We start from the raw sequence: 20,262 nt of genomic DNA on the forward strand, positions 1-20,262 counted from the left end.
GATGATCCTCTCCATGATCTTTCCTGGTACCGAGGTCAGGCTGACAGGCCCGTAGTTCCCCGGATCCTCCTTCTGACCCTTCTTGTAGATGGGCGTCACATTAGCCACCCTCCAGTCATCTGGTACCTGCTCTGTTGACCAAGACTGTTGATAAAGGATGGAGAGAGGCTTGGTGAGCTCTCCCGCCAGCTCCCTGAGTACTCTTGGGTGAATCCCATCCGGCCCCATAGTCTTATGTGCGTCTAGGTGCAGAAGCAGATCATTGACTACTTCCTCCTGGATTATGGGTGGGTTGTTCTGCTCTCCATCCTTATCTTCCAGCTCAGGAGGCTGAGCACCCTGGGGATAGCTGGTGTGGCTACTGAAGACGGAGGCAAAGAAGGCATTAAGTCTCTGAGCCTTCTCCTCGTCATTGGTCGCAACTTTCCCCCCCCGCATCCAGTAAGGGATGGAGATTCTCCCTGGCTCTCTTTTTGCTGATGTATTTATAAAAGCTTTTTCTGTTGTCCTTAATGTTAGTGGCCAAGTCGAGCTCCAGCTGGGCTTTTGCCTTCCTAATTTTCTCTCTGTATAACCTAACGAGATCTCTGTACTCCTCCTGAGTTGCCTGTCCCTTCTTCCAAAGGTGGTAAACCCTCCTTTTATTCCTAAGTCCCATCAGAAGCTCCTTATTCATCCAGACTGGCCATTTTCCCCGCCCTTTAGACTTGCGACACTTGGGGACAGCTTTCCTGGACCCCTTTGCCCTTCAGAACTGTCTCCCAAGGGACTCTCTCAACCAGTGTCCTGAACAAGCCAAAGTCCACCCTCTGGAAGTCCAAGGTGGAGGTTTTGCTAACCCCCCTCCTTACATCGCTACGTATTGAAAACTTGACCATTTCATGATCACTAAACCCAAGATGACCTCCGACCACCACATCTCCCACTAGTCCTTCTCTGTTTGTAAACAGTAGGTCTAGCAAGGCACCTCCCCTGGTAGGTTCCCCTACCAGTTGTGTCAGGAAGTTATCTTCCATGCACTTGAGGAGCCTCCTAGCCTTCCTGCTCTCTGCTGTGTTATATTTCCAGCAGATACCCGGCAGGTTGAAGTCCCCAACCAAAAGAAGGGCTGGCGATTGCGAGACTTCAGCCAGACACTTATAGAATACTTCATCTGTGTCCTCCTCCTGGTCGGGTGGTCTGTAGCATACTCCCAGCACAACATCTCCCTTACTTCCCTTCCCCATAAACACTCGACTTTATCATCACTGATTTTCTCTGATTATTCAGAGTGTTTTTCAGTATGTGGTAATATGAATGGGTAAACCACAAACAATCCCAAAGTTTGATGAAAATAAGCATCAGACGGCATGTCCAGCTAAGCAGTCTTTAGTCTGGAAAACGCCCAAGAATCAGTTTTCAATAACTGTTCTTATATTCCTAGGTTCTCACAAGATCACAAATACTACAGGAATAACTGTTTTCTCAGGTTATGTTTTAAAACCAAATCTCAGTCAAATCCTGGGAACAGAAAATCAACTACTGTTGAAGAAAACTCTTTTCAAAACTTTGTGGAATAATTTGAATTTAGTTCCATTCATTCTTTGATTCAGTCAGACTGTCAATTTGTTACATGAAAGCATCTTGCTTGCTGTAATTACTTATTTCTTTTCTTTTTGTGAATAGTGAGCGCTACAGATTTTAAGGGCAATGAATCTGTGAAAAGAACTGTACTGAAACATTTTATTAGGAGAACTGCTAATTGTCTGTTTATTGGAATCACTAGAGTGCTGTGTGAAAGTAGCAACTAAGCAAGAAGTAAATAAAAAAACCCTCTATTATCCAAAAAGTTAATGATTTAATCGCCAGGGCTATGTACAGTGGCTCAGTCTTGGTTAAATTCGTGTCTGTAAGTTATTTTGTATTTGAAATGAAAACTTTCTCTAGGTTATTCATAGCTGAGTTGTAGATTTGGTGGTAAAATTTCATGCTTTCTGTAAATTAAAAAGAAGAACTGTCTTAATAATTGGAGTGAAATGAGACTAGCCACTATGGTTGATGTGCTAATATGCTGTTAAAAAAAAAAAAAGAGAGAGAGAGAATTAATTTTTTGCTATGATAAATTGTTAATTTGAAAGCAAGACAGATTATACCAGTTCCATAATTAACTGTAAATGCTTCACCCCAAGGACTTTGTTTAGCACAGTAACTGATTGAATAGGAAGGATTAAATAATTGCAAGTAAATCAACAGGTCTTAAACAGCTTGTGCCCAAACCTCTGTTCTCCCTGTGTCTCCCAAGCATTGCCATGGTATTTCAGTAATTAATGTCCTCAGAAGGAGAAGGTGTATTCTTGATTTATTTTGTGAGATCTAAACGGGTATGTTGATACTGTTCTGGGCTCTGACGTGCGACTTCCCGCAATCCATGAGCTAAAGGGTTTGCTTATTGAATTCAAAGTTCACATCCAGCTTCAAATCTCGTTGAGAAATGGTTCGCAGGGAATGTTGTATTCTATCTGGGTGCTTAACTTCAGGCTAATTGTGGCCACTGCAGGAATGCTGCGTTTTTCACTGTAGCTCTTGTAGGTGATCTGGTTTAAATATAATAAGAAGTGTCCATGACTTATGGTTGTGGGGGGATGCTGTACCACCATCTGTCTCAATGCATTGCGCTGCAGGAATTCACTGCTTTCAATATGAAACTGGATAAACCATGAAAAAGCACAAACCTAATATAATGAGACATGGCCACGTGGGTGTGTGTATGCCTGAGACTGATTTTTATTTATTTATTTAAAACAAGCTTGGTAGAGGCTAACTTCTCTTTGTCAGTATTTGCTACGTTCTTTACCTGCTTTAATTACAGAGCTAGAGACACTTTAAGAAATTAATTCATTGTAGTCCTCTCTGTCCTTGGTCATTTGTATTGGTATTCATCTATGAAGAAAAGACACACTCAAGACAAGGAAGGTGAGTTTCTCTGTATCTCAGCATGAGAAAATATCACTGTTACAAAAGCAAGGGCAGATGAAAGCCCTTCACATGGAAACTCTATTTTTTTTTTTTTCAAAATTATTTGGAAAAGTCTTTTTAAGAGTCTGTATATGATTATTTTCCAAGACACGTTCTCTTCATTCCCATGAGCAAGTTGTGCTTCGACCCTAATAAATCCCGTTATTCTGGGAAAGAAGTGATAGCACTGGCAAACAGCAGCAATTGGCTGAAAGCAGTCAGCTTCTGCTGCATGAAGCAGGGTCAAAGGTCCTGAGGCTGGAGATAAAGGTTTGTTCCTGCCTTTAGGATTGAGGCAGCAAATAGACCTTTAGGGAAGTATTTCCTTGCACCCAGTTTCCATAATATGAATATATATATATATAAAAAAATATAAAATCTCATTTTAACTATGCATATTAAAATCTAGGTGTCTAAGCTCAGCAAGTATAAATTGGCAGAGGTCTGCTGATTTAGCTCTCTTTTTGGGGACCAGAAGCTCACATGGTAAAATATTAGCTTATTGAACTTATTTTACTGCACGGAACTGTGGTAAAAAGAAGTCACTTGTTTAAATTAACATTACACAGCAGTTTTCCAGGTTATGTAAGGACAAAGGCTGAATCAATTAATATTGGCTTCATTATCTCACAGGCCAACATAGATCCTTCACTTCTAAGTTTTGGACACTATCATAAATAAGTCACATAAAATACTATAAGATCCTTTTACTAGGTTTTTCTGTGCTGTCATGGAAACAATATAATTTGTTTTAGTGTGAATAAAAGCTTCTTAAAATTATCTTTGTAAGGGATATAATTTGGGATGAAGTTTAATATGGCCACGTATCCCTTTTCTGTTGTTTTTGTATCATCATTTTGAGCCAAGAGGAAGGTACAGGGCTGAAAAAGACAGTGCAGACTTTTGAAGATTTGTATTCCCTTCCCGAGATTGAAACAGAATGCAAAGTGAGCCAAGCAGGTGTAAACTGCAAATGGTTCCTCTCTGTCTGAGGTTTTTTGTTGTCTGAGGCTCAGTGCTCTGCGATTCAATATCCACAGAATTTCCGTGCTGTTTCCTTCCCTTTAGGAGAGTGTCATTTTTGCTTTGTTTTATAGGTCACATCTTTAAAATCAGATATACTTTTTTGGATGTATTCTTTCATATCTGTAGTTCGTGGCACCTACTGTAGCTACTAAGTAATAGTATTTCAAAAGTGTTCACACAGAACAGGTATCGGGCGTTTATTAGTGTGTACATTTAATCCAGATGCACTGTGATGACTCTCTTAATTATTTTTTTATTGTCCTTTTTCTTATGGCTTCCTTCAGGTTTCCTCCAGGCTTACACAGCAGATATGGTAAAATACCGGTTAATTAATGTGTTTGAGATTATAAAGGAAAGTTTCCAGAATAAAATATAGAAAAAATCATTACAATTGGATCGATGTTGGTCACTGTATTATCTGATTTAGTACTTTTGTAGGTGCATCCATAGTAGCACCAATGTGCACTCTAACATAGACAGGCCTCAGGCAGTGTTCAGTCAGCTTTAATAAGGTTTGAATGCTGTTTAATTGCTCACCAGCACCCACCAGCTCAGCTGCAACAGTGCTGGGAAACTGGATACCACTTTTGCTAGTGTGAATATAGCTGAGAATGCTCCTGCTTTCCTCATGTAGGCACTCTGCTTTCCTGCTTTTCAAAGCAGGAGACTGATTTCAGAAAATTCTTTTTTTTTTTAGCTCACCGTTATTGTCATTTATTTGTAGCAATGTGTTTTCCAGCCAAGTCTAGGACCAGAATCCCATTGAGGACAAAATTATATTAAAAATGAATAAAAACCATTCCCTGTTACTTTATGTTCCACGTAACTGTTGTAGCACATTTCACAATTGTTGCTTTCGATATTGTCTGCCCCTGGAAAGGAAGGTACAGCCATGCATCCTCCTTCCTCTTTCCTCTTTATATGTGCCCTGATCGGTAAGGGGATAATGTGAGAGAATTTGAAGCTAGCAGAGGGGAACTAGCACCCCTACTTAGAGCCTTTGGCAGTGTCTCAGTAATGAATTGTGAGAGTTGTAAGTGGTGCAAAGGCCAGGCTCCGTGCCCCACTGAGAGCACCCATAGCTAATACACAGGAGGTCTGGTGCACGTTGACCATGCCTGCATGTCTGTAAAGCACTGCCCTGTCTCAAGTGCAACAGATGGGAACTTGTTGCGCATCGAATATAGGCTCGTTCAGCGTGTGAGAGCGTGGTGTGACACCTTCCTGTGTTTTCCACTTGTCCCTAGGACCAGAGGAAGAGCAGAATAAAAAAAAGTAGTCACAATATTTTTACTTGTAGGGACTTTAACTTACAGGTCTGCTTAACCTAGCATAATGTTCTCAGCGCCTCCACCTCCCTGAATATCTATGCACACACAAAAAGACACCATGGGGTTTCCAGAAGCATACATCCACACACTGAATAAAGCCTCAGAGACTTCCAAAGGAGGCAGCCACTGCGCTTTTTTTCAGCTAGGAGATGCCAAGTACTTTTGTACTTTAAATGCCCTTTAAATAAGCAAAATGCAGCTGTGGGTGGCTGTGGGGAGCCTTGGTGCATATGTATGGGTACACTACAAATGGAGTGGGTCCTGGAACGTGATGAAAAGCCTGCTGCCTCCAAAAAGAGGTTTTGTGCTTACAGCATGAAATATTGCAAGATGTCAACCCTATTTTAGTTGTATTAGGTGAAGGAGTATGACTTTTCATTCCTTTCCATTTATCCCTCCTCATACGGAAAAAAAGCAGGAGTTCTTGTCATGATACCTCTAATCCTAGCTACTCTCAGATCAAGTCTGATTTGGGTGTTGGAAGATACAGTACTGTATATTTAATTCCAAGTTTTTTGTTGCATTTGTTCTCAAAGTAAAGGTAAAAATTATAGTCCTTTCTTTAAAATGTCAAAGTATAATCATAAGAACAGTGATAACTTCTTGCTAGAGAAGGTATCTCATTTGTTTCAGTTATTGCTCAGTCACATGCCATGATGCCATTTTTAGATATCATGCAAGTGCAGAACAATAGTGATAAAAATATCTTCTATTACCATAAATATATATTAAAAAAGTCGTCTATTGGCTATTGAAACATACATTCAGGAAGATTCTTATTTTGACAGAAATATGGTACTGCTCTGCTTTTGTCTTTTGCCCGGGGAAAGTGAAAAAGATATACAATAAGAGATTTTGATGGCCTCTCTTCCATTTTGGAGACATGTTATGGTGTGCAGAGGGTCGTGGATCACAGTTTCACTCTCTTCAGTAGAAGAAATCTTCTATGATGTTTATGAGGAAAATTTTGTGTGTTCGAGGATCCTGGAAAATGCCTGGTTTTGGTAATAAATTTAGGGGCTGGATTATAACTCATGTAAAGGACATTTTCACATGTCCAAAAATAGATTTCTCATCTCTCAGAAAAGCTGACAGCATATAAGACAAGACACGATAGATGAAACAAATGGGAGTAAATGTGCGATGCATGCATATATACATAAGTGAATTTTGTGTTTTGGGACAAGAGGAAAATAAGCTTGTTTTGTTTAGTCAAAACGCCGTTCTGGTTTCGGATAGCTGTATTTTGTAACCTATGTTGCAAGCATCAGACATTGCAGTAATGAAGGTTTTTAATGTTGCCGGGATGCCAGTGCAGAAAATAATCAGAACTTGAATTTCTCACAATTCCTTAGAGCTTTTGTCTTTCTCACTGAGCTTTAATCCATATCTGTCTCTCTCAGGAACTTTAATACAGATCTATAGAAAGTACCCCACTTTCCCTTCTCCGAGTTTCTGCTTGGTTGCGGAAAAGATTTTAGGTTTTTTTTCTCTTTTTTATTTTTTTTTAATAATTCTCTTGACTCCACTAGAAAAAAATGCTTAGTGTGCACATAAGAAAAACTACCATAAAAACATGCAGTACGAAGGCACTGCCTATCCAAGTGGCAAGAAGTGGGAGCAAATGTGTCACGGCTTCCTTGGCTGCTCTTGCTGTGACAGCCAGGAAGAAGGCGTCTTGTTCAGTAGGGGGCCAGCAGCCAAAAAGGCTGAAAAAACAGACAGGAAGAGCCAGAAAAAGCAATAAAATACCCAGCAAAGGCTTTGCTGGTGCAGTTTTCCTCTGCCTCTGAAGTCTTTCTTCTCATCCTGATGGTGCTTCAGTGATGGAGATAAAATGGGGAGTTGGCAGATGAGAAATCGAGGTGCCTCCACGCAGAGGTCTGAGGCTGGCAGGGACATAACTGCCCACCATCAGAGTAGGCAGTGCCGTATATGAAGCACAGAGGGCATACAGTCTGCCCTTAAAGCAGCTGTAGAAATGCATTCAGCTGCAGTTAGTTAGCAGTGTCTGAGCAGATATGTTTAATTGCACGGCAGTGTGCAGTGATCATGGTCCCTCACCCCAGGTGAGGTTCCTGAACAGGGAAGAGATGGGGGACTTGGGAAGGGTTTTCCCCATCCTGTACTTGACTTAGCTTTGGGAAATGGCTCAGGCAGTCGCCTGACATTTGACACAACTCTACTGGACTGTGCCAGCCTGTCTGCCTCGGGTAAATTGGGATTTAATTCGACTTGAGATGGGCCACAATTATGCTCACGCTTAGGTGAACAGCAAACTTCACTTTAATTTACTTCTTCGTCATAGATGTGTATTTCTCTTACCTCCTGTATAACAGAGCAAATAATGAGCTTCCTAGATCGTTGTGGTATTTTTTTCTTTCTGCCTTTCTTCGTTTTTCTTTATTTTTATTCTTCTGACTGGTTCAGCTTTGCACTCTGTATACTTTGAGGCCCACAGAGGACTTCTGATATACTTGATCTCAGCTGAAAATACAGCCTTATGGCCAACTTGTTTTTCCTATCAATCAGTCTGGAGAGAATAGTGCTCTATCTTGTTGATCATTCTTGTGTAAAGCTCATGTATCACTTCAAGGATTGTCTGGCTATTGGGTCTGTCAGTTTGCTTCCATCACCGTCCAAAAGCAACGACTATGTGCCCGTAATATTAATATTCAGAACAGGAGAGATATATTACTGTTCTGGTTCAGGTTAGTCAAAAAGGATGATTGAAAGAACACAACGAAAATGCAGTGCTTAAAGGTAAAAAGATGTTTGACAGTACCTGTGGGAAAAAGAAATGTGATTCTAGAAAAATTATGATATTCTGTAATGTGCCTTTCATAATTTACATCAAGGTACCTGTGCCAGTAATCTCTTATGAATTATTTTCCTCACATGAGTAATTTCATCAACTGAGTAATTACACTGACTTTAGAGGGACTGTTACTATGAGTTAAGTTTCTGATGTTTATTGATCTAAACTAAAAAAAAAAGGCAATTAAAATTATGGTTTTATCCTCTTTTTCATGAAAAAATACAGTTGAAATCAGAGCTTATGCTAGAATGGTCTTCAATGCTTCATTTTGCAAAAGTTTAAAAGGTCCTCATTTTTCGTCATAACTCACTTCGCTAAGACTATTGTCACTTACATAAACTTAAAATGCAGAACTAATTGTATTTTTAACAAAATGCATGCTGTTTTTCCTTTTCTGGAATGCTCAAATCCTCTTAAAGTTCTCCCACTCTTTTCACTTTTCTCCATCAAAGCTTTCCAATTTATTTTTAAAAGATGACAGCAAGGATCTAATTTAAGCCTCTTTATTCAGTAAGCCAAAAGAAATGGGCAACAGTTCTACTGTGAAAATTCAAGAAACAATTCTCAGTGACTTAATCCCTGTAAATTATTAAAGAACTGTAAGGAATGGCTCAAATTACGCCGTGTATGTTAAATGCTGATAGTTTTCTGTTTATTTATGATTGCAACCTTTGCCTGTCCTATAATGCCTCTGCATTTTGTTTTTAATACCCTAAAACAGAAGTATTTTAGAATATCTACCCATACTTGATGGCTAGAAAGTTTAATCTGCTGAACACGTGTTGGACACTTGTGCTATTCTTTTGCTGATAAAGTACTTTCCAATCTGTTAGGATCTGTCCCGTATTACAGCTGAGCTGATCATAGAATTGCCTAGGTTGGAAGGGACCTTTTAGATCATTGAGTCCAACCATCAATGTAACTCTGACAAAAACTATCACTAAACCATATCTCTAAGCATTATGTCTACCTGTCTTTGAAATATCTCCAGGGATGGTGACTCAACCACTTCCCAGCTGCAGCTGTATTTCAGGTGTGCCTGAGCCTGCAGTTCTGACATGTTTGTACCCCCAATATCTGTCTTTCAAAAAAATAAATGCTGCTTGGACACTTTTGATCCACATGAAATTACTGTGTGGAACTAGCTTTTAAACGAACATCAGACAATGATGAAAAAAATGTACATATTTTCTTTCTTTTTAAGGCTGGAATATAGTTTAACCTGTATAACTTTCTGCTGAGTTCTTGTACTTGTGTTAGCTTAACCATTAGCACCTATAGGAACATGGTTATACAGAGAGTACTTCGTATTCATCTTGAACCTTATTTTGGCAATAACTTTCAATGATATACATGAAGGGTTTCAGATCTAAGATACGCAAACAGATTTCTGGCCAGCAGTTTTTTGGGGAGAAGCTGAATCTGAACTGTGTTGCGTGGTCAATGCTAGGACAGACATTGCTTATCATAAATATATTATGGTAATATTAAAAATCTTTAAATGATGGCTTAAGTTCATATAGTTGGCTTGCTGAAAGTAGGGTAATAGCAGAATTTCCCAAAATGTAGAAGTACTTTGTTAGGAAAGTTTAGAACCTTTATGAAAAAAAAGGCTGATGTTTTGATCCATGCTCTCTCTAAGACTCAGTGAGTCCTTGTGCAGATTTTCTGGGCTCGCAGTGCCTTTGGACCTTTAGTGAGAGTGATCCATTTTATTGATCTGGTTTGAAGCACAGAAATAAAAATGGCTGGTGGGCTTCGCATTTCATATTGCGATTTGGTGGTCAGAATATTTTCAATAGGTTTAGAATAAATTTTGTCTTGGTATGCATTCTTTGGAGAGGATTTTTTTTCAGGGGGAGCTTCAAGCCTGCAGCCAGTTAGAACTCTATTAAACTGCTCTTGATTCTTGAACTCCTATTACCAGAAAAAATGCTTTCATCCTGTGTACTTGGAGAGGAGCTGAATGCTAAGTTTATGTGCAAGTCAGAAATGCGGGCTACCTCGCTTGAACCTCTGCCACTGTTGTTCTCTACAGATATGTGAAATGACAGGAGCAGCACCACCATAAAGTTGAAAGCAAAAAGAGCTGATGGCTTTAGTGATATTTCGTCACTCGAACGGTGACCTTTGTTAATAACACGTCTGATAGGAAAATGAAATACTTTCTGTTTCAGTAATGTCTATCTGATGCTTGGCAGTGAATGCTTTTAAGGTGGACAGTGAATAAGAAAAAAAGAGCAGCACCATTATATTCTGCAGTGTACGATGTTTAACATTTTCCCTGCTGCACAGTCAGACTAGATCTTGAGTTTGCTAACAGATGCAAAAGGAGTTGAAAACAAATTTCCGTATTACTAATAAAATACACACACAACGTGCTGCCAGCATGGTCAGGGATGGATTTTCATGGCACTCAACTTACATTTAATACCCTGAATGGAATGGCCCAGTTTTCAAAAGCACTCAGCATCCTGTAGCCCCTCTTGAGGACAATTTAGCTAACTTATGGATGCCGAGTAATTCAGAAGGTCTGGCCCTAAAATATTCCCTTGATACTCTTGGAAAAAGAAGGTGAACTAAGCCTTGCACTTTCAGTTTGAAGATATAAATTCAATTGACATGTTTAATGGTTTTCCTATGTAAATTCTTTCAAACCTTTAAAAACAACAGCACCCGCACCTAGTATCAGAAAACAATCAACCAGATTTGGCCAATTGACTACTCTAAATGTAATTGGTATTTTAATTGTTTTTTATTAATTTGGGTTGCTGGTACCTGGGGTGGACAGGAAGTTTCTTATGGAAATTGGATGCTGTTAAGAAAACTGGTGTTTTGTCTTTGGGTTTTTTCTTTGCTTGCTTTTAAACAGTGGCAGTCTAAAAGTATTTGTTCACACAATACCAAATAGCTTTCTGAATCAGTGACTCTGTTCCTGTATTGCTGTTCTTCACTTCCTTCCTTCAAGTTCTTCCTCAAACCTCATGCTTTTCCCCCTCTTTCTGACAGTGGTTTCCATCCTAATTAACTATTCTTCTAATTTAAACTTGTGTAAAGCAAGAGTAACTGCTGTAGAATTACTCAGGTATAAAATCAGATATGGATGAGAAGGGCAAGGTTATTTAAAAATACTACCCTTACATGATTCCTTTACAAGCTTTATTTGAATCAATGTCCTTTTGCTGAGTGCAGTCGACCCACACTGATGCACACTGGGAAGGAATCTTGTGCCTCGCAAGTGTATTTTTCTTCAGTCTTAGCTGTTCGCTGCCTTAACTGTATCTTGTTAATCATGATTCTGAATTAGAAACATTACATATATGTTTCCGTATTGCAACAGGTTTAAAAAGATAGTAAATATGAATTTGCCTATTTTTGTGTGAGCTACCAAAAGGGCATATGTTGAAATGATGACAGATACCATTTTATCATCTGTATTTTTTTCCTTCAGCCTCTAAAGCTCTCTTCACTAGCAGCCTAATTACCTGAAGCGTACATTAAGAATGATCCATTGTCAAACTGACATTCCTTTTTCCTCTACAAGTTAAAGCCTAGAGTTAGTGGCTGTTTCTGAGCTTTTCATGTCATGTTAACAAGTTGAAAGGTTTCTTCGTATCAGGAAGGTTTGGCATAAACCTGCTGCTAACTATGAAGTCTGCAAAGGGTTATAAGTAGGAATTGAACTTTCATTCTGCTTAGAAAAATAACATATATGTGTGGATAGAATAAATTTAAATCTATGAAAAAGCTTCATTAATTCACAGCTTTCCCTGTTGTGGCGAAATTCTGGCCTTGGTGAAGTCAGTTACAAAGATGCCAAAACCAGCAAGGCAATTATTTTCCCTCTATTGGAGGACTTGTCAACAGCCTTCAATCTAGAGTGAGTTCACTCAAAGGGTAGCTCCTGAATGTGTTCAAGTGTGGGAGATGGTGAGGTGTTTAAAAACAAACAACACACCTGGGAGAAGTCTCTGATTCCAGCTTTTAATCCATACAGAGGAGGAAATTTTGAGACTTAAGCATAGATTTAGGCTTCTTATGTTTAATTCTTCACTTACAAAGGTGATGACAACCACTTTGATTCAAAGCCTGTGTTCAACCCAAATACTCAAGTTTTCTGCTTAGATTTCAGACTTCCAAATGGAATTCAGCTTAAAAAAAGAAAAAAAAGTAACAAAGATAAAGAACAAGGAATCTTCAGGCATCGATGTAGTACTGTCACCATGAACAAAATATAGTTATATAAAAAAGACATTATAAGAAAATCTTAAAAAGAAAGGAAGGTACCGGCAATTGTACAACAGTAGTGAATCTGAATTTCTGAATTTACATGAGGGTTTGACTCACTTTGCTACTTTGAAATAAGCAGTTTCTAGGTGGGAGGTACATTATTCTTCATTGAGAATACTGTTCTACTTCCTGATAACTGTCTTCCAGTGCAGGTAGCATAATTTGCTCATGGTTATGAGTTAAAGCCAAGTAGTTTCAAAACAGAACCGTGGTGTGTTTGTTGGGTTTGGTTTGTTGGTTTTTTTTTTTCTTTCTTTCTTTTTTTTTTCCAGAGTGGATATTACAAACACTTTTCAGAAGGATAATCAGAATATAAATCAAATCATAAATTTGGGACTGTAAGAATAAAATAATTCTTAAAATGAAAGATGCTTAAATTACTTAGAGATACTCTTTTGAACCTATAGCCTACAGGTTGACCTCAGAGCAGGAAGCATGGGTTTAGATTCCTATAAAATAAATAAATTATTAACGTTTCTCAATGATGAAGGAACTGAAAAATTTAAAATGGCCATTTCTACCAGACAGAATGCATTTTTATTTTGTATTCTCAATACAAGCCTGTAGTCATACTCACTGAAGTATTAATGCTGTGTTTATTTACTTTTATTGAACACTCAACTGTTGACTTGTTTTCCTTAGCATGGGGCTGATTTCTCTACTTGAACTGCCTCCATCTCTTAAAACGTTAGGGCGAAGGAGATGAAATCTTCCCTGGAGCTTGACTTGTTTGAAATATAGTTAGAATGGCAAGCCAAGTCAATATAAACTTAATTATTTAGTGGAATAATCCAATTCTTTTAGTTTAAAAGTGTCATATTTGAAATAAATCTTAAAAAATGGAAAACTGATTAAGTACTTCAACTACTTCTTTCTTTTTCAAAGAAACACGCTCTTGTGAGACAAACGAATCCATGTCAACCATCTCACCTGTCCTTAGGAGAAGAGTGGAAGATGTCTTTCCCCTCCCAAGTGCTGTAGAACCTTGCTTTTTAATCCTAGACAGGTAACTAGATGACTAGTTGCCTAGGGATTTCTCTATCAGGTTACACTCAATGTATTTTTTTTTTTGCTGAGAAAGAACTCAAGGGAAAGGAATCCCAGAAAAAGAGAATGCTTCATAAGAATAAAAAGTAGTATTGCCCTGTGTGGTTTTTTTCCTTCTCAAGAGTGCAAATGGGTAGAGATTAAAATTAGATTCCAAAAATATTGCCTTCGGTGGAGAGAGATTTTTATGAGCTTTAGTTTCTGGTGTGTAAGAATGAGCTTTATAAATCAGCAATTGATTTCCCTACTGAGAAACTCAAAGGCTAAGAGCGGAGACACAGAAAAGGTCTTGCTGTGGCACCAGCAGGAAGAAATGGTACAGATAGCCTGATAAAATGGTGGTGGCTTAATGAAGTAGCAGCTAGAAGAAAAAAAAATAGGGGCAGGGGAGGGGGGAAGGAGGAAGGGAAGAACTTGGAGATAAGCTCGGGATTTCCATGCACAAGTCCTGCAGTGTTTAGCATAGTACAACATACTAAGTAGTACAACTCCATGCACTTACCTTTCCAAACTTCAGATCAGTTAAGGTAGTCTTCAGTTTATCACCTAACTTTTAGTACTACCTGTACATTACCTATTTAATAGTCTGTAACTTCCATATTTTGCTTTGCATACCACTGCTTGAGAAGCTATCTATACTACAGAGACTGCTCTAGGTGCCCGAACTAGTCAAATCGCATCTCTTCAGTTAAAGTAAATGCTAGGAAATGGCCTCTGACTACTTCTGTTTGTTTGGTGGTTGTTTTTTGGGTTGGGGTTGTTGGGGTTTTTTTTGGGGGGGTGGCTTCCTGTCTCACATACATGTACAAGAAGCCTGGTTTTTATCATATCTTAGTGATCAGCAAGTTGTTATGTCCCTGGGAGAGAAAAGTATGTTGAGGCATATATATATTCACCTATAAACCAGCAGTGGTGATTTCAAGAGGTTGGTCTATGCAAAGACACAGGCAATAAATCTACTGGTATTGGGCAAAAGCAATTTACCAGTGTTCCAGCTGGAAGAGTGCAGTTCAGATTACAAGACCATATAAATGGGACATATTGTAGACAGAGGATGTTTGGAGGAGGTTAGCAGGGAGTTTGTGTCCCAGCTCAACTCTCGGGAAAACTAACTTTCTAAATCACTTTCTAAATTATTTCAATACCAGCCAGTTCCAAAGCAAGGGATTATGCAGTGCCATCTGTTGTCTTTTGTGAAAAATCAAATGGAAAATGTGGTTTGCTCAGTGGTGGTCCAGCAGAAAGAGATTCAGTCACTATGACAGCTCCTGGTGGAACAGAAAGTTAACAGGAAGGCCAGCTCTAGTTGGAGACGCTCTTCAACATTTTGAGAAATGAGTCATGGCATGTGGATGGGGATGGCTTGCTTTAGTGCAGTCCCAACTACAGCATAGGTAAAACTGGAGTCCAGGAGCTCTCCCCTGCATTTCAAACAGGGTACTTGAGATGTCCAGATTCTGTATGAATCTTTTCATACATGCAACGTTACTGCTTGTTAAATGTTTGCAAAACTTGTCTGACTTGTTGCATATGTGTGGAGGTGAATTTTGAAGATACAGAACAGTTTTCCTGGGTTTGCTTTGTGAGGGTGCTAATCTGTATCTTGTAATTTTGGCCCACACCTATGGGCCCATATCTATTAGGAAGAAGAGATGTAGAGAACTTTTAATGTAATTTTACATTAAATTACTTGCCCTTTTTGTTGGGAAGCTATTTTGCTTTCTTGCTTGTTATTGCACATGTGAAGAGCTTGCATGCTGGCAGTACTACTACTTTATTTGCTTTAGATTGTCTTGCATTTAACCGATTTGAAGGTTTGAGCGTGAACAATAGAAATAGTTTTGATAAATTGTCAGGCTCTTCCAAAGATTCAGAAGTTCTGGAGTTACTGCCAATGACAGATGGTTTGTCCTTGCTCATCACTTGTCTTCTTGACAGCATTTTTCTGCTCTCTGCAAAATCTCCCTTGGTGTGTAGTTGAATTCTTTAGAAAAAGAAAATTATTTTTTGCTTCATCCATGTTCTTGCTCATCGGTTCAGTAGCATCCGTGTTTGACTAAGTGGAACACCTTCCTCATGAAGCAGAAGTTTGATTTATTTTAATAGGTTGTTAGGAGAACTGCTGGAGTTTGACATGAACACATTTCTAAAGTTACAAAGATGTTAAGAATGATCTGTTATATCTATTGCTCTGGACTTCTATGACTGTATGTGAATGGCACTGCCTACTCGACAGGCTGTATCCTTTGCTGCAGGATTTGTGCAACTAATGAAACGATGTTTTCAAATACTCTGGTGTGAACTCTCAATCTGAGCAGCGGTTGAGTGGGTCGAGAGTGAATTTCTTTTTCAGTTTTTCCACAATTTCATGAAGTCTGTTTCAGAACTGGCTTCCCAACTTGCTGCTTTGATTCTTAGTACTGGAGAATTATGTGGTATGGCATTAAAAATAACTAAATACTAAGAGCCTATAGATAAAAAAATGCTGAATTCAGAAAGATCGTTCTTTGAAGTTGTTGGCTGTATTGACTGTCTTGTTTTCTGACACCAATTTAGTTGGGTGAGACAGGAATCTGTGAGTTTCTATGGGCATTAGACTGCAAGGATGCAGCTCCCCAGTTCATACTGGAGTTCATCTGCAAATGTAAGTTCCTGCACAGTGGAAGTACTCAATGGCACAGCAGAAATGCCATCTCAACGTCATAAAATGCTTTTTTTTTTATTATTGTTTCAAGTATTTACCCTTTCAATAAATAAAAACAGTCTGAACTGCACAACAGCTGATACAGAATTAATACTGAATTAATAAGTTTCTGCTTCTTTTAGCTACTGCTAGTATGATTCATCGCAGTTAGGAAAGCAAAATACATTTGGAAGCACAAGAAGCAGCCATCTTGGATTAGAGCAAAGACCGTTTCAGTGTCTTATCTCCAAAGGTGACCACAAGCGAATGCCTGAGGGAGCAGTAAGAACCAAGTGGGCGTATGATACTGTCTCCTAATGCTCTCCCAGCTAGCAGCTGTGCTTAGCTTTAGAGAGCTTTCTGCATTGAGTATAGCTTTGTGTGTTTAGTAACCCACAGCTGAATTCCTGTAGGATTTCCCCTAGAGGAAGCGTGAAAAGAGAATTTGTCAAATATGTGCGTGGTTTTCTTTGTTTTGGAAAGGGTTAACTCTCCTCCATTTAATATCTGCGTAGGATTTCGGTGTTATGAATGCACACTCTAGTTTTTCTCAGTTTTAGCTTAAGAGGTGAGCTGCATAAACACTATGTTCACCTGCCTTCTGTCTTGTATGGAAATTTCCAGTCTGTCCCTTGCCTTTCAGGAATGCACAGTGCTGCTTCCTGTCACAGAGCCAGCAGAACCAGCCGCTGAATCTGAAACTTGCATTGTATTCAAATGCTTGGGGTCTTGAAGCCCCTGCCTCCCACAAGCCCCCATCAAATTGTTTTATTTCTTCTAATATTCAGGATACCAGATTTCTTTTATGTTACTGCCCTTATGCCTTTGCAAGAATTATTTCGTACATTCGTTATTCCCTGGCACAGAACACAAGTTCATGCCAGCTCACTTGATATGCATGCAGATGTGAATTTCAACCAGAAAGAGATCATTGCTCAGATAACAAACACATGTTTTAACTTTCTGAACATATTATTCATAGAAGCCTTCTACACAACTGCATTATATAATTTTATTAAAGGTGTGTTATATGTGCTTTTAGGTTATGATCAATTTTAATCAGAACCAGCCATGCTCTTGTTTTGTTTTGCTTCTTTTTTACTTTAATCTTATTTGTTATCATCTCTTCCAAGTGAAAATGCAGTGGCTTTTTTAAGTAAACAAAACAGCAAACTCAGTAAGGAGACAAGGGCATTGTGGAGCATTGTGTCATGACTGTAAAGGCTTACTGTGTCCAAGTAACGACTGTTTTACTGATGGATAATTGGATCTTGGTTGTGTTACTGCTGGCTTTTAGATACTTTTATTTATTTAATTTTTTTGACTGATTTAATATAATCTTGGACTTGTAAACTTGTGCTTAATAACTGCTGATCGAGAGAATCTTCTGACTGTGATATTACGCATATGATTGCTGTTTGTGTTTGAAGAAAACTTTAGGGTTGAACAACCTTTTTCTTCAAGCATTTAAACTGAAGTTTTACATAGTATTGTATTTATTTGTTTTCTGTAAAACAGTGGATATGCCTGTGCATTCTTCTACACTGAAAGATGCAAGAAGCACAACAATTGGAAGATATCAGAAGGTTATTAACGTTGATGATAATGGTATAGTGCCCTGCAATTCATACAGACATAGTCAGAATGTGCACTGCCCAACTTTAAAGTCAATTAAATGGACAGTATAGGCCATATTTGGAGACGAGATGTTGAAGGTGAGGGACTGAGATACAGCATCCTGGTCCTGCTGAAATGGAACCCTCTTTTGTGAGTGATCTCAGTAGGACTAGGATTTCATCAGGTAAAACCAAATGACCCAAGGAGGAAAAGATGGCCTTGAAATCCCACTCTAATGCTGAGTCCCTGTTTTGATGTGAATCTATATTTCATCAAATAAAATAAAGTAAAAAAAATAAATATCTAGCAACTTTCTCAAGGTGTCATCAGTCATCTTTTTAAGAAACCACTGTGAATACTAGAACAAGCTTTGGGTGTATGGACTAAGGAAAATGCCAAAAAGCAGCCTCTAGGAACTATTTGTAGCTTATCTAAACTTAGAATATATTAGTTTGAGTGTCTCTGAGTATATTACAAGTTCATTTCAATTTGACATACGCTTTTTGAAAATGGCTTTAATATTAAGTAGATTCATGAATGCATAAACTTTAATGGATAAAACATGATCTTTCTGCTGAGGAATTTCAACTGTAACTAAAAATGGATGCATTTCATCTTACTATTTGCAAGTTGTGAATAAATCTGTCACAGGTAGCCTGAGCTGTTTGAAATAATAAGAATGACTTGTGAGACCAGTAAGCCTCTTCCAGAGTCTGGTTTAAGTGGTCTGTGAGCTGTAAATAATAAAAACAGTGACACTTAGAAACATACTCTGTTGAAAAGGCCTTGTCTAATTGAAATTTGAGAGCCTGGGCAAAGTAGATACACAGAACCAAGCCTTTATAAAGAAACTAAATGAACTGAAACCAAAGTTTTAATGGAAGATAAAGTGCATTAAAATCTGATCAGCTGAAGCTTCAGGTGCAAAGAAGTGATCAACCGCACTTTTACTGTATTATTAAAAACTGAACAGAAAATGTGAATTTTCATTTTGTGGATTCCTTCATTCTGAAGTTTCAGTTGACTGCCGTTTTGAAGCACAGAAAGAGCTTAGGAGCCCTTTGTGGAACATAATTATCATTGGCATTCCCCAAACACTACTGGGAGCCTTGACTCCAAGGGCGTCCCTCTGGCAGGCTGCCTCGGAGCCACAGGAAGCTCAGGAGACCTCGTCTTCAGCAGAGTAGTTAGGGCAGGGCAGACGTTCTTGGAGCCAGAAGTTAGGAGGGACAAGGTTGCCAAGAACATGACAAGAAACCAGAAAATATCAGATGTGTTGCTTTTCTTTTTTATTTTTTTTTTAATTCTGCTTGGTTTCAGCAGAAATGTATGTAGATTGAGTAGCAGAATTGTTTCTGATTCAGTGAGGTGTTGATTAGTTTTGTCTTATGGAAAATTTAAATGGCATTGCCTGTGTTGGAAATGGCATCAACTTTCTATGCTTGGGAACTTTATATAAGGAGCAAATGCTCCCTTGAGAGCTATGTTACTATTCTGTTGCCTCTTCATCTTTCTCTGTTCCTGGATGTGTTTTTCTTCCAACTGGTTTGATATGAGGGATCTGATTAGAACAGTCATGCTCCAGTTCAAGCATCCTGGCTGGGCCTGTTGCGATGCCTCCCATCACTTAGGTATTCAGTTTCTATCCTGTTCCTTTATATGTGCTGTGTGGACACCTACTGTGGAGAATACAAGAAAATGTCAAAATATACTGTTGTCACCACAGAGAAAGAGTAGTGAGTCTAAATTCCATGTTAAAGTGAGGACCTTGATTCCTACTGCTAATAATATTGACGTTTTCCAGGAACACATTCGCAGCTATGGCTTTCATTTCCCCTCGTTTCTTACTGGTGCTGTGAGAGTTTCAAATAAGAAGTCTGTTCATATACTGCTGCTCTTGCCTTTTTTTTTTAATTCTCTCCAGATCATAATTTCCAATCTTGCCTATCATTCTAATAAATAAGCAGTGACCCCAATTCTAATGGCCTTTGAATTAATAATGAAGGTTATCAGTATGGGGTCTTCTGCTGCTTTTAAGATTTGTGGCCAGTTAAATTGTTCTGCTTTGGACACAGCACAGTATAAATTGCAATCATCCTTGGCAACCACTATTTGTGTTGGTCATCATTAAAAGCCAAAGATGACTGCTGTGCAACGGTCCAAGTAATAACAGCCCAGCATTAGTCATCTACCTGAATGTTAAAACATTGTAAGTTCCAAGCTTTATTTCAATTTTAGTCCTTGCTTTTTTTTCTGGGATTCAATGCAGTTTTAAGTATCCAGTAGTTTTGAATTGTCAATCAAGATGAGTATGGTGAATTATACAAATAAAATGGCATTAATTTGGTTTTAAAATTATTTCATATTTTTTTATATCAGTTTGCTAATTCAATTTCATTCAGGAAAAAAAATGTAAAGGTGTCTGGCCTTTTCTATAGTTTGTTTCTGGCCTCCCT

At 38.5% G+C, this 20,262-nt stretch overlaps 1 protein-coding gene across 2 annotated transcripts in view; it reads left to right on the top strand.

Moving 5' to 3' along the window:
* The window catches only part of GRID2 (glutamate ionotropic receptor delta type subunit 2), a 763,919-nt gene that overhangs the window by 501,339 nt on the left and 242,318 nt on the right, over positions 1 to 20,262 (top strand). The gene's annotated exons all lie outside the window — the stretch shown is intronic.

The sequence above is a fragment of the Rissa tridactyla genome, chromosome 5, assembly GCF_028500815.1.
Source record: "Rissa tridactyla isolate bRisTri1 chromosome 5, bRisTri1.patW.cur.20221130, whole genome shotgun sequence".
Classification (NCBI taxonomy): domain Eukaryota; kingdom Metazoa; phylum Chordata; class Aves; order Charadriiformes; family Laridae; genus Rissa; species Rissa tridactyla.